Source organism: Parambassis ranga, chromosome 2, assembly GCF_900634625.1.
Source record: "Parambassis ranga chromosome 2, fParRan2.1, whole genome shotgun sequence".
Lineage (NCBI taxonomy): Eukaryota > Metazoa > Chordata > Actinopteri > Ambassidae > Parambassis > Parambassis ranga.
In genome coordinates, this window is record NC_041023.1 from 11992316 (window position 1) to 12005757 (window position 13442).

Sequence of the window (13442 nt, forward strand, 5' to 3'; positions counted from 1 at the left end):
CGAGGGTTACGATGCGGTCTGCTGATTCGTGCTGTTTCCACGGTGATTGGTTTCCATCACGCGTCCAAGGGCTAAACCATCGACAGCACTCTCTTTCCCTCCGACCTGACTTCTTTTCATTTTTCAATTTCACTTTCATCAACTGCTGCCGCCTGTTTTTTCATTTTTCTATTTCCAGCCGATGACAGAAAGCGTGTGAAGTGTGAAATTAGAAAGAGCGTCTGTAAATAATGGCGTGTAACATGGAGAACACACACATGAACAAACACGTACAAAGACACGTATTCTCTGTTGCATAAGCTATGAGACAAAACTCATTACCTTCAAAATGACTGATTGGAAAAAGTGAACTGAATATTTGGCTCTAATGACATAATTACAAACAGCAGACAATAGAGGGACTTCTTATTTAATTTTATCACATGGAAATTCAGAATATAACACATGCAAACAGTCCTGTGTTTCTTTATGGTACTGACGCAGACTTTAAGTGTGTTATTCCATGCTGTTGGGGTCTCTCAATGAAGGAGCCCCTGTTCTATGTCGCTTTTTGGCACATACACACACATCTTGTCCCCCCACCTGGGTTTAACTGTCTGACAGAGTGAGATGTTGGCGAGGTGCAGGGCTGGAGAAGGAGGTCAGGGGCGCGAGGGCAGTAGGGTCCCTCAGACGTCCATCAAAATGACAGGTACCCCTGCCTTAAAACTCTGTGACCCACCCCAAAACCTAGTTTCCCTCCTTTTTGGAGACACACGAAGATGCAGAAATGCACACACACACACTGAATTACCAGGACTAAAAAGTAGCCCCGCAGCGAAGGAGACCAGCTCTCCGCAATTAGAACATTCTGCGGCCATGAAATCATTCTGAAAATTAGCTCCAGGAAGCAAGAGGAGGGAGACAGAGTCCTAAAGAAAGACAAAAAGCGAGAAAAAAAATGTGAGCGTAAGAAAAAGGGTAATGTTAGGGGAGGAAGAAAGTGGTCTGGATCTCCTCAGCAGTCAAACAGACAGGCCACATGTGCTGGCAAGACGAGAATGAACGAATGAACGAGAATTATCCCAGATAATGACGGCTGTTAAGATTAACAATTAATCCTCTGGCCTCATGACATGTTAGATTTGGATCTGGGAAAATGGCTCTAAGAGGTGCGAAAGGGCTCAAACAAGGACTCAGTCAGCTAACATACACTTTGTGTGTATGTGTATGTGTGTGCCTTCGGTGGCTGACAGAATCCAGACCTCAGGCCCTGACAGCAGAAGGAACCAGGGTTCGGATCTCAGCTCATGGCTGAAGAGACCTGCTCTGTGTTCTTTGTTCATCCTGGACTTGGCTTCAGCAAATTCTGTTCTACACTGTGCAGATCTGCAGTGCTCCTGTTGCCTCAGGTTTACCCCACTGTGACCTTCTGCCATTACACAAACAGCATCTGCCAGCGATCAAACGCCGACAAGCTTTAAGTAACACTGGGACAACATTACCCCAGCCACCCCAACCCTCAGGCCATCCTGTCTTCTAAGCTTAACGTTTGAGAGATAGACTTGGGGATCACTCGCTGATGGCAATTTCTGCTAACTTTAGAATAAATGGATGTGTGTCTAAGTGTGTGTGTAACCCCAGCTGTGGGTTGTTAGTAGTGAACTCAGCTCAGTGGGGAAGGGGCACCAGATGGTGAGCGAGACGGAGCGATTGAGAGTTGAAAGAAGAGGTGTAAATCGCAATTAGAGAAGACAAAGAAAAGCCTTCAGAATGAAGAAATGTGGACAAATCACAGAACTGATCCAATTCCGAACTTTTCCATCGCTTTAATCCTGAAGAATCTTTGACTGGACTCAGTCAGTCATTCTTTGGTCAGTTCCACCTTCACATATTCTTCAAATTCCAGATTTTCATATATACTCTTCTGTAGAGGGGAAAATGAGAGGACATGCTGTTCCAAGGTTCCGTAATTCGGGTCGTGTATCGTTACAACAACATGTGTTTTTCTCGACATGGGGAAACTCTGACAGTCGAGTGAGGATCACGCGATCGGCTGACTGCTAATCAAGCAATGGGAGAGGTTGGGAATTCCTTGGGAGGCAGACAATGGAGGCAGCGCTGTGTTTTTGTGGTATCCGGAGCAGCAGGCATTGGGAAATCAAGTTCAGCTGAACAGCCAGCCACACACACAAACTATTTGACAAACATTTGGCAAGAGAAGTACCATCTTGATTAAAGGCTGTAGGCTTGATGTATGCTTCTGCTGATGACATGTTTCTTTCCCAGGGTTGTCAGCATGTATAGACATGTTAACTTTTCCTCTGTTTGAGCCTGCTTGTGTGTGTTGCTGTGCATGTCTCCTATCTGATTAGCTGCTATTTCTTTCAGGTGTCCCTTGTCCTCCTGCTCTTTAATCAGAGTTGAGGCCCCTGCCATAGCAGGAAGGAAACCCTGTTCCAGGAAGTGCCTGTCTGATGCTGTGCGGCTGGCCACTCTGAGGCCTTAGTGCCAGTCGGACATCTATTCATCGGAGGAAAAGGAAAACCTCCATCCTAGTAATTCCAAAATCCAGTTACTGTAGAATCCTGTCCTAAATGGGTGGTTTGGTCTTTTTTGTGTTTGTTTTAAACTCCGTTATGGCCTTTGTGTTGATTGATGTGACAGAAATACACACCGGTTACAGTCCGTGACTCAACACCCCTGCATAAAATTTTCTAAGAATGTTCTTTTTTTAAAATAAGATGCTGAAGTGCATCATGGGTCACCGAGCCCTCACTTATGTGCTGAGTGATGATGTCATACTTAGGAAACCACCACTGGGACAGCAAGAGGAAAAATAAGAGCTGTAGCATGAACACAGAGGAAAAGACAGAGATTGGAGGCGACGGTTGTGATGTGGAAGAGTGTTTCTGGGCGCCGAAGCTAAGAGTGCGCTGTGCGGTTGCTGGCCGGCTGAGGCTTTTTAATAAACAGCCTGTTGAAACATGACAGGACTATTGGGTGAAATCATGGCTGTTTTACTGTGATGACTGTTATGACTCCCTGAACCTGGAGTCAAAGCACATCAGAATAGGGAAAGAGCAGAATTGTCAGTTTTTATGATTGTCAGTGGTAACACATTTAGCTCCTCTACATTTGGACCAAAATGTGTGTTCACTGCTAAGACCCTTTTAGATTCAAAATTCAAGATTCAAGAAGTTTATTGTCAAATGCACAGCACTTTACAGTTACACTGAGCAATGAAATTCTTACTTTGCGAGTTCCCTTCATATGACTTTATACACAACTAAATTAAGATAAAAAAAATAAACAGTAGACTTAGGCATAAGAATAAATAAAAATATGAATAAACAATAGGAAAAAAATAAAATAGAGTAAGCAAAATGTGCAGTTCTATGTACAGAATGTGCAGTTCTATGTACAGAGGTAGGACGTTTAGAATGTGCAAATATTTTAAGAGATTGTACATGCAAAAACAAATATGTGCAATTTTTGCATTGTGGAAAGATAAAGAAAAATGTTCAGTCAGTGGTTCAGTAGCCTGATGGCCTGTGGATAGAAACTGTTTTTTAGTCTGGTTGTCCTTGCTTTCACGCTCCTGAAGCGTCTGCCTGACGGCAGGAGTGTGAACAGTGAGTGCTGTGCTTTTATTATTCATACTACCAAATAAGAGCTCATTTAAATTTCCTTTTCTAAAGTCAGAATTGTCCGGATGTCAGGTATCAAAATTACTAACTTTGGTTTTGGTTATCCTGGCCTGAGTTAAATCTGAGCAATCTGAACATTAAACACTTGTTAGAACCAATAGATTTTACATGACTGGAGAGTACACAGCTATATAAACATCAGTCATTCAATCACCTGCAGTATTTTGTGAGAAAACCTTACACCCACTAGCTGTTATTGCATCTTTGTGACAGCCGGCTTTTGAACGTGCACTTGTGTATTATTTGTGTGCCTTCAGACTTGATCAGACAGTATGTCATCAAAAGCCTGCCATTTGTTGGGGAATCTTGTTTTTGTTGGCGGAAGGTTCAAATATGACAGATTATCTTAATTTGGACACATCTGGCAGTTTGATTGTTTTTTGTGCTTGTTCACCCTAAACACCCAGAGTTCCAACTGATATTATCTTTAACAAGTTGACAACATATGTTCTGATTATGTGTTTGCACAGTCTGTGTTTTTTTCCCAGCCAGTGCTTCATTTTATGTAATGCAAGAGTCAATCCACATTTGTTTGCATGTTCTACAACTGGCATTGTGATATAACATCTGAACACAACTTGTCTGTTCAGTCTGAGCACACCTTGAAGACTGAGTGTGTGCTGTGAACATTGTGGTTGTCAACTGGCCATAATAATGCTGCAACCATGGAAAATAGACAAAAACAGTCTGTACCAACCACCCACTCATGGCAGTCAGTGCTTCCAAAGGCAATTTAGAGGACAGAAAGGATGCTGATGTGAGCAGAAAGCAACCGTGCCTACTCTAGTCCCTCAATAGACATATTATACTGCTGTTAGGGTGAAGGGTGAGAGGTTATAGGTGAAGGGGAGGGTGGGTGTGGTGCTGCAGGGGAGGGGGGCTTGAATCTTGATGATGGCTCTCTCCCTTATCCGTACACCAGCTGCCTCTGATGTGCGCACACACTTCCACACACATGCTGACATTCATGCGTAAGCACACTATGTGCATTAACCCACTCCACCTCTATCCCCCCGAGCTCCATCCACCATTTTCAATGAGGACTTTTGCACCGTTTGATTCCAGTATTATTCACCCCTTTTCATGCAGGTGCTTCATGTTTTTTTCCAGCTCTGTCCTGAGGTCACAGTTTGACATTTAACCAGTGTGCTGGGCTCATTATGATGCCTAACACATTGTATTAACTGAGCACTGGTCTAGACTTGATGGAGATGCCACACTGAACGGGAATGGCATTAAACTGCTGCTGATGGGCTGTTTGTGGTGCAGTGGCAGGTCACAATGGAGATGCAAGAGGTGCTGATAGGCTGTCAGAGGTACAGGCCCGCAGGGCAGATGTTAAACACACTGTGACTGAGAGGAGACAGAGCGAGAGACAGGGCTACTGTCAGAGCCTGACCGCTGCACCAAACTTAAAAAAAAAAAACATACAGAAACTGCCATGGATAATGAGAAGATGAAGGGAAGAGCAAAGAATTTGTTGCTGTTTCAAAGAGAACAAAGTTCATGTTTCAAGATTAGACCTCAAAGTGTGAAACATCTGCACGCTGAATCAAGTCTAATCAAGCTGTGATCAAAGATCTCACATCTGTGGGAAAGAACTTGCATAGCTTGGGCGAATACGATGAATTTCTGATTTCTTTCCTAGGTGGTTTGATGTAGGTCTGAGCCGTCAAGGTGATGGAAATGAGCACAGGCGCTGATCCGTGGGCCCGATCTACACGTGTGCTGGCCCGTGAGTGCTCCGAAGATCTCCACTTCTCCTCCTCCTTCTCCTTCTCTGTCATCCCTCCGTCTCTCCCATGGTTTCCTCCCATGGTTTATTATTACGATATAATCGCTTCCATCTGCCTGTCAAGCCACCGGGTAGACCAAAATCAGGAACAAAAGACAGTGAGAGCAGGAGAGAAAAAGAGGGCAGGAGGGATTTTTCTCTCCAACACAAACACGTCTCCTCCCTCCTCTCTCCTCCACTCAAAGTCCCTCGTCAGAACAAATCAAAATGCTGCAGAGTCACTTTTCTCTTTCTGTCCAGGATATTATAATTCAGCATGACTTCTGGACAGTTTCATGCGCAATTAGGAATTCAGCAGCTCTGGGCAAGAAAATGTGATTCAAATTAGTGCTGTATTACATTACTGTTTACTTATGATCCTGCCATCTCACTTTCTTTCTCTTCAAGGCCTTGTGTGTGCATATATGAGCATCTGGATGCATAAACGCATATATGATGCATGCACATGCCCGACAAGAATTTATTCATATCCAAGAACTACTTTTCTATTACAATCAATATGAACTTGTAGCTGTGGTGGTTGTAGCAAAACAACATAAGCTTGTTAGATTCCCAAATGACACAGCAATGACCGGTAGCAATCAGCTGTGTTGCAAACAAATACAGTGTGTTTGATGTGTGTATCTTGGGTCAGTACAGGGGCAAGGGAATACTCACACACAAACCACACAGGACCCCCAGTCCTCTGATCTCAAATCAGATTAGCCCATTGCTCCAATTACAGCCAATCAAAGCCAATTAAATCCAATTATGATCTATTATGGATAATTAGAATGCCCCAGAGATTGATAGCTCAGCGAGATGGGGCACTCAGCTGTCACTTTCAAAAACTGACACTCATCTTTCTTTTTCTTCGGTTGAGCACTCCATCTCTGTCCAAATCATGGGGCAGGATCTTTTTCCTGCTGACTTCAAAAAGACATCATGATAAGATGGGAATCTAAAAATATAAGCAACACAAGTCTATGTCTTTCTTTTTCCTACTTTCACATCTGTGTTCTCTTTTCTCTGTTGCTTCTAAATTATGGTGCTTCCTACTGAAACGTACAATGCTGAAATGAATGACCACCAGTCTGCTGGGTGTTGTAACCACTGCCAGTTAGAGATGGTTTTCCTTGCTGCATTTCTAAGACATACGACCACCTTGATTGTCAGCCACAAAACAATCCTCTCTTTCGGCAGTTGGGTATTTTGGTAATGTGGTTTGCAAGCCTTAAGTAAGAGAAGGCCGGGACATGCTTTTTTTTCTTAATTTCAGATCATTTCCAATGTAATGTTCTTAAAAAATATTGAGTGCCCTGCGCTTATATTTTGTGATGTTTCCCTGTATGGTGAATGTTTTTGCAATAGTTCAAGCCCTCTCACTGGGTGCTATGGAATGTCTATGGGATATGTTATTGTATGGCTTTGAGTTTCGGACTGCCAAGGGTGTTGATGTTTGACTTGGGTTGATACGAGGTATATGGACACATATTTCCATCTTTTAGACATTGCCCAGGCCTGGGGAAATGTGGAAAATGAAACATGTCTTCAGTTAAAACTCAAGCTGACATTCTTTAGCTCCACAGGTCCATCGCTTTTGTCCATCAAACGGTGGGGGCTCCTGTCAGTCAGAAGGTCAACCTCTGACCAAGTCCTGTCCCACCTCCTGTTATCATTAAGTCCACTTAAGGTTGTTATAGCATAGCCTTTCATTTTGACAATTCTGTTTTCCATTCCACAGAGCAATTGATGTTATCATTTTGATTAAAATCGCTGCTTAGATATTCGGCTTTAATGCCTGACAGAGAATAATGAGGCCCATTCCAGAAAAGGTCCAGCCAAGATAAAGTGCATAAAAGTGCGGAGCATAGCCTTTGCTGTTTTGAGCATTTTGAAGACTGAAATAATTGCTAGAAAATACTCACATAAAAGTTTCCTTCTGTTCGTCAGATTTCCATGATAGTGCCTGCAGGGTTTTTCTCTTTGGATGGGAGCTGAGCCAAACTGAAACAACCTCCACCTCAAATGGTGACATAAATCTGGATGAACCCCATCACTGATTGTGAGATAACATTTAGACAGTGTTTTCTGTCTTTTCCTATGTAGCATGCTGAACATTTAACTCTGTGGTTCCTTGTTTCTCTTGGGTTATATAAGTTCATATACTGTATATCTGTGTGTGTTTGGGGTGTGGGGTTCAAAGGAAATACAGAGGATAAACAAACAGACTTGCAGAATTGTAGAAGGCTGAGTGCTGATTGCATGGCTTAGATTGACTCTGCCCTGGTTTATTTGTGTATGTCACTGAGATAAACATCACAGTAACCCTTCAACAAGAAAAATGAACCCGCAAGAAGATGGACACTGGTGAGCAGAAACCACTCACACATGTAGATTTGTACATGCTCAGATGTAGAATGTAGCCGCAAACACATAGGCCCCGTCTGTTTCACATACACACATTCCTTCGTGCCTTCCCTGGCCCCTGCAATGAAGAGACCTCTTTAAGACCTGTCAGTCATTGCTGGTCACCATGGAAGTGACTTGAGCTCACAACAAAGGCTCTTAAGAGTTTCTCACAAGGCAAAAAGACAGCACGCAGAGAAAAACAACAAAGAAGAAGACAGGAACGGACAGCAAGAGATTTACAGGGAGACAACATCAACGCTTGCAAGGCAAGGAGATTGACTGACTGAGCAAGTGAGATGCCATGCAGATGAAGACGGATTGAATGGATGTGATGGACAAATGAGACAGAAACATATTGTGATAAAGAGGTTGGGAGAAGGCTTAAGAATAAGAAGCTAGATTTATCAGGCCTCATTGAATACAGCTGGAAACCCCTTCCCCACCATTGCACACAAATGCAACCAAAATACCACGTAAACACACAAATATATACTCTGCACATGTACAAAGCAAAGTTCTCTGAGCTTTTTTGTATGTTTTAGTGGTTGAAGGCCGCTGGTAGTGGTGAAAATAGAAGGAGCGTGGGACCATGGGCCAAGAGGTGAGGGGTCAAAGGGGACTGGGGCAACCGGCCTTTGGCTGTGGGGGCCAGATGGGCGTGTGGGCCTTGGGCAGTGTGCCAGGCTGAAAGGCACTTGGGTGGGCTCAGTGTGGGTCTGCTGGGAAATAGGGGCATAGAGCAGAGGGTGGAGACCACAGAGAGTAAGGGTGGAGACACACACAAGGATTTCCTAAAGCCAACTGAGCATCAACGTAATTCACCCTTGTAATGTTTTCAAAATGTGATTTTCCAATAAAAAAAATCAACCCTAGCAACAGAGAAGAGAAGAGAAGAGAAGAGAAGAGAAGAGAAGAGAAGAGAAGAGAAGAGAAGAGAAGAGAAGAGAAGAGAAGAGAAGAGAAGAGAAGAGAAGAGAAGAGTTATATCCAGAATAAACATGAGGAATACTACCCTGCAGCTTGCCTGTGCCCCATCTTTCTCTCTCACGCACCTTAACATACACAAACTGAGGTCCTTCTCACACAACCTTGTGCCTATTTAGACTCCGTTTAAAACACTTTTCATCCCAGTTTTGACTGAGGGGCACAACTGAGAGGCAGTCAAGCTGCTCCTTAAGACTCAGTGACACAGTGATAGAAAGCAGCACAGAGCAGTGACAGACTGAGTGAAAGGGAGAAAGAGAGGGGAGGAGGAGAGACAGTGAGGAAAGACAGAGGCCTTCAGTGGAAGCAAAAAATACCCACAGAGAAAGAAAGAAAAAGTGAATGACTCGTTTTATATAGAGGGTGAGAAGATGAGAGAGAGCCAAAGAGAGGCAGAGGAAAGGGAGGCCAAGAGGAAGGAGAAAGAGTGAAGTGCAGTGCTGAAGAAGAAAGAGAGAGTTGGTTAAAGAGATTACTTTCAGGTTCAGAGACGCTGTTTCTGGCTGTTTACTGGCTGTCACTCAGTGCCTGGCTCCTAGGGGGAGGGACGGCTGGCTCTCATTGGTGTCATTCACCTGCCAATCGCCCTGACAGGCGGACCATAGGGCCCCATGTTGTGGTGCGGAAACTGTCTGTCAGCCACGCAGCAGCTGCATATGACATCATCCAAGATCAGGTTTGAAACATGCATATGCAAGCTGTGTGTGTGACAAAGAACATACACACATACATGTTGGACTATGGAAATAACACACCATCAACATCTTTTGCTGCCTAAAAACACAGGCACTAAGACACACAACTCAACTCCCTATGGATAGAAACTCATGGCCTTGCCAATCCCCTGGCTGTCCTCCCCTCCACTTTGCAACCCAAAAGTCCTTGTTACTGGCAGGGAAACAACCTTAGGGCATCTGTGCACCAGAACACACACATATTCATCTGTACACATGACACCCAGACAGGCAGCTAAAGTGGAAAGTCAGATTTGTGCATACATTTTGGCAGTAATTAGGCACACGCGTAAACACATGCACACAACGCAGATGAAGATCAGTACGTAAATAAACCCTGTCTCGTTTACCTTGGTGCACACATACATTCACAGGACACACACATAGCTCACACAGACACAGTTTGGCAAGCAGACAGCACCCATCTGTTTAGAGCTAATTTAACATGGTCACTAAAACAAAGGAGACAGAGGCCCGTCCTGTGAATAATGATGAAGTGACTGTCAACTGAAAAACACTTCTGGCTCTTGTGTGTATGATTTACTCTGCCTATCTCAATTGGTTTGCACAACACAATGATTGGGAAACAAACTCTTCTAAAGCAGTGAGTATATGGCTCTTGTTTTTTTCTTGTTTTGTGTGGGAGGAATCACAGTCAGATTCAGAAATGCACTGTGGGATCAGACCACACGGGCCATCGTTTGCTGTGTGTATCAGTAAGCCTTGGGCTCCCACATTGCCAGATCACCATGCTGGACCACTTTTGGCAACCACTGCATAACAGAGGCACGGCACAAGATCTGCTATTTTGGGGATTCTCTCATCCATTTGTACATATCATTGCTGTGAAAATAAATTAAATGACCAATGTTATTTAGTTAAAATATGTTTTTTCTGACACAGTTTAAATGTATTTTCCCCCAGTTGTTTACATTGTGGTGATTTTACACTAAAGTCGGATACTTCCAGAACACAAAAGGCAAGCTTGCATGCACACATGCTATACACACACAAACAAACGTGGCAAATAGGGAACTGTTGAACCATATCACTGTGACAGCTATTATGACAGATGACTGTATCATCTTAGAAGGAAATCTCTTTCTTTCCTCGCTTGTATCTGCTAGGCACTGATTACTCTCTGGCTTGTGTCTGGTTTTCTATATTGGGGTCAAAAGGTAACATTTTCAGAGGTTGTAGAAGTAAAATAAAGGGGGCACTTTAATCTTTGTTGCTTATAAAAAGCCCTCACAGATTAAATAATAACATGCTTGGATGACATTAAAGAGACTAAGTCTGTTTATAAGAAATAAATTAATGAAAAGCTTCTTTCAAATAGATTTTTGCTTTATGTGTTAGGTTGATTGCCTTGTCTTTATCACAAATTGAAAGTCAAAGGTTACCCATTTGCTTATTTACATTGGTAATATTACTTGTTAAAATGTGTTTTTTTCATAACCCCTCTGATCTTCAGTCAAACACTGGCATGCAGGCATTCTGTGCAGGGAACACGCTGCTCTGCTCAGTGTCCTCGGCTCTGCCTGTGATGTGTTGCCTGCTGACAGTTTTGTCTGTTGGCAAATGCAACCAGGAGGTTGTTCATGGACCATGACAGTCCACAGATTCCAGAAGTGCCTTGCATGAATGCTCAGAGAGGTCTGAATTGTTGGCCAGCGACATCTCACTTGGATCACATAAGGTTGCAGCCCACATAAAGACATAAAGATGTTACTTTTCTTTAAGCTGGTTAAAATCAAAATAATGTAGAGTATATGTACATCTGTACTCTTATGACACCGAGCTTTGCAGTTAGTGGGTTAGTTACATACAACAGAGACAAATCTGGTGATTTCTGAAGCAAACTAATAACTAGGGATGTTCTTCTGCAGGCTCTGTTCTCGACTCTTTTCTTTGCCTCGTGTTTTTTCTTCATGGTTCTAAAGCTTAAAGTGATGTTATTCCAGATGGCTTGGTGCTGTACAGAGAACAGACAAGACGAATACTTCATTGAAAATATGAAAATATGTCAGCATGCAGACATCATTATGGCTGCCTCAATCATTTAAGCTCCCCAAAAATTACATCCAGGCCCAGAGAAAAAGAATAATATGTGTGTATGCATGCATGATGGCTCAACATGTATGCCTCTGCATTTGTAGAGAACTCAGATGTGCAGATTTCAAACACATGTCTGGTTCTTTCTCAGAAACCTCAACAGCAAATCATTATCTAGTGCTAACCCAATTAGTTTTACATCTGGTTTAGAAGCCTCAAACAGAGATAAATAAATAAAAAAACACAAGACAAACTGAGACACGTAGACTCAGAGACTAAAATGAACACAAGAGTGTTTTACAATCCTCTTCTGCTCACTGTTTTATTTCACTCAGACTGGTCCTTAGGAGCTGGTCTCCATGTGGGGTTTGGTCTTTCCCTAAATCTGCCTCCAGTGGGCCCTGGAAGTGCCCCCATGCCAAATGAGCAGCGTAAAGTATGGCCCAAGGCATGGCCCAAAACGACACCCTCACAGCATAGCTGTCAGCTCATGAGCCAATGCACTAAAACATGAATGCAGCCGAACTGTTCGGTTTTATAGCCTACAACTCCCAGTCACAAGCCCTCTAATGCCCCGTTTAACAAGCTGAAAATCCTCCATTTATTTCCTCTCCATCACCCTTTAGGAGCTCCTCCATTACTATTCACAAACAGAAACGGGCTGAAATTCACTCCATGAAGTGTGTATATGGTTGGGTAAGTTGTTAATGTGTGAGCGTTAAAATATCCTCTATGCTGCCCTGTGCATGTGTATATGCAGTAGTATGTTTACAGAGAGAAAGAAATACTTTCATGGTAACCTCGCCAATAGACAAACTCTTTTAGACCTACTATACACTTTTCAAATGGCTTTAAGACTTTTGTGTCGGCCATTCTAATTGTGTACACAGACTGTAGCAGATGGCAGAAGAATTTTAGGAAGAAGAAGAGTGAAGTTTAGAGATAGCGCTGTGGGGTCGAGAGGTCTGGGAAGGACAGGGTCCTGCTCTCCCATCATAAACACAGCAGATTGAATGAAGTCCTCATCCGCGTTACACTCCACAAGTCACAGTCCTGTGAAACTAGCACCCTGTCCCCAGCACGCACCCACCCCGCCGCCCCTTTAACAATAGTGTCACTCATGAGGGCCAAAGAGACACAGAGACTACTCCATCATGGGTATTAGCCATGGGGATCAGTTGCTTTAAACAAGAGAGGAGGGGTGTGTTTTTGCAGCCTATCATGTAACAACTGCATTTGAAGTTTTGTCTCTATTTATTAGATGAATTTCTCTTTCAAATTGGTTTGTAGGGACAATAATGTAGCAACACTTTTGCCTAAGCTTGTACAACATCCTTCCCTATTTTTGTGCATTTCAATCATCTCCAGGTGTATAATCTAATTTTGTTTCATTTTCATCATAGGTTTCACCACTTTCTATGCAAGTGGAGAGCGTTCTTTCCGCTTCATTTCATTTTACAACATATCCTGTGGGGTCCTGTTTTACCATCTCTGGGAGAAGAAATTAAATCAATTTTGAATGCACGACACAAAACGGCAATGAAAGCTCTGTGTTAAGGAGATCTGGCTTAATACGGGGGTTGCGGTTACAGTATATTTTCCAGTGAGGTTTTGTTTGCTTGTTTATTTTGCTAGTTTCCACCCTGAAATACTTAGATTGGAAACATTCAGTGGCCTAACGAACCAGTGGTCTTGGAGTGAGGAACTTCGTCTGTGAGCCTAACAGTTTTCCCCTCGTAACACCAAGTGTTTTCTCCTTGTCAAGCATGGCAAATCAGGGGTCCTCATCAGTTA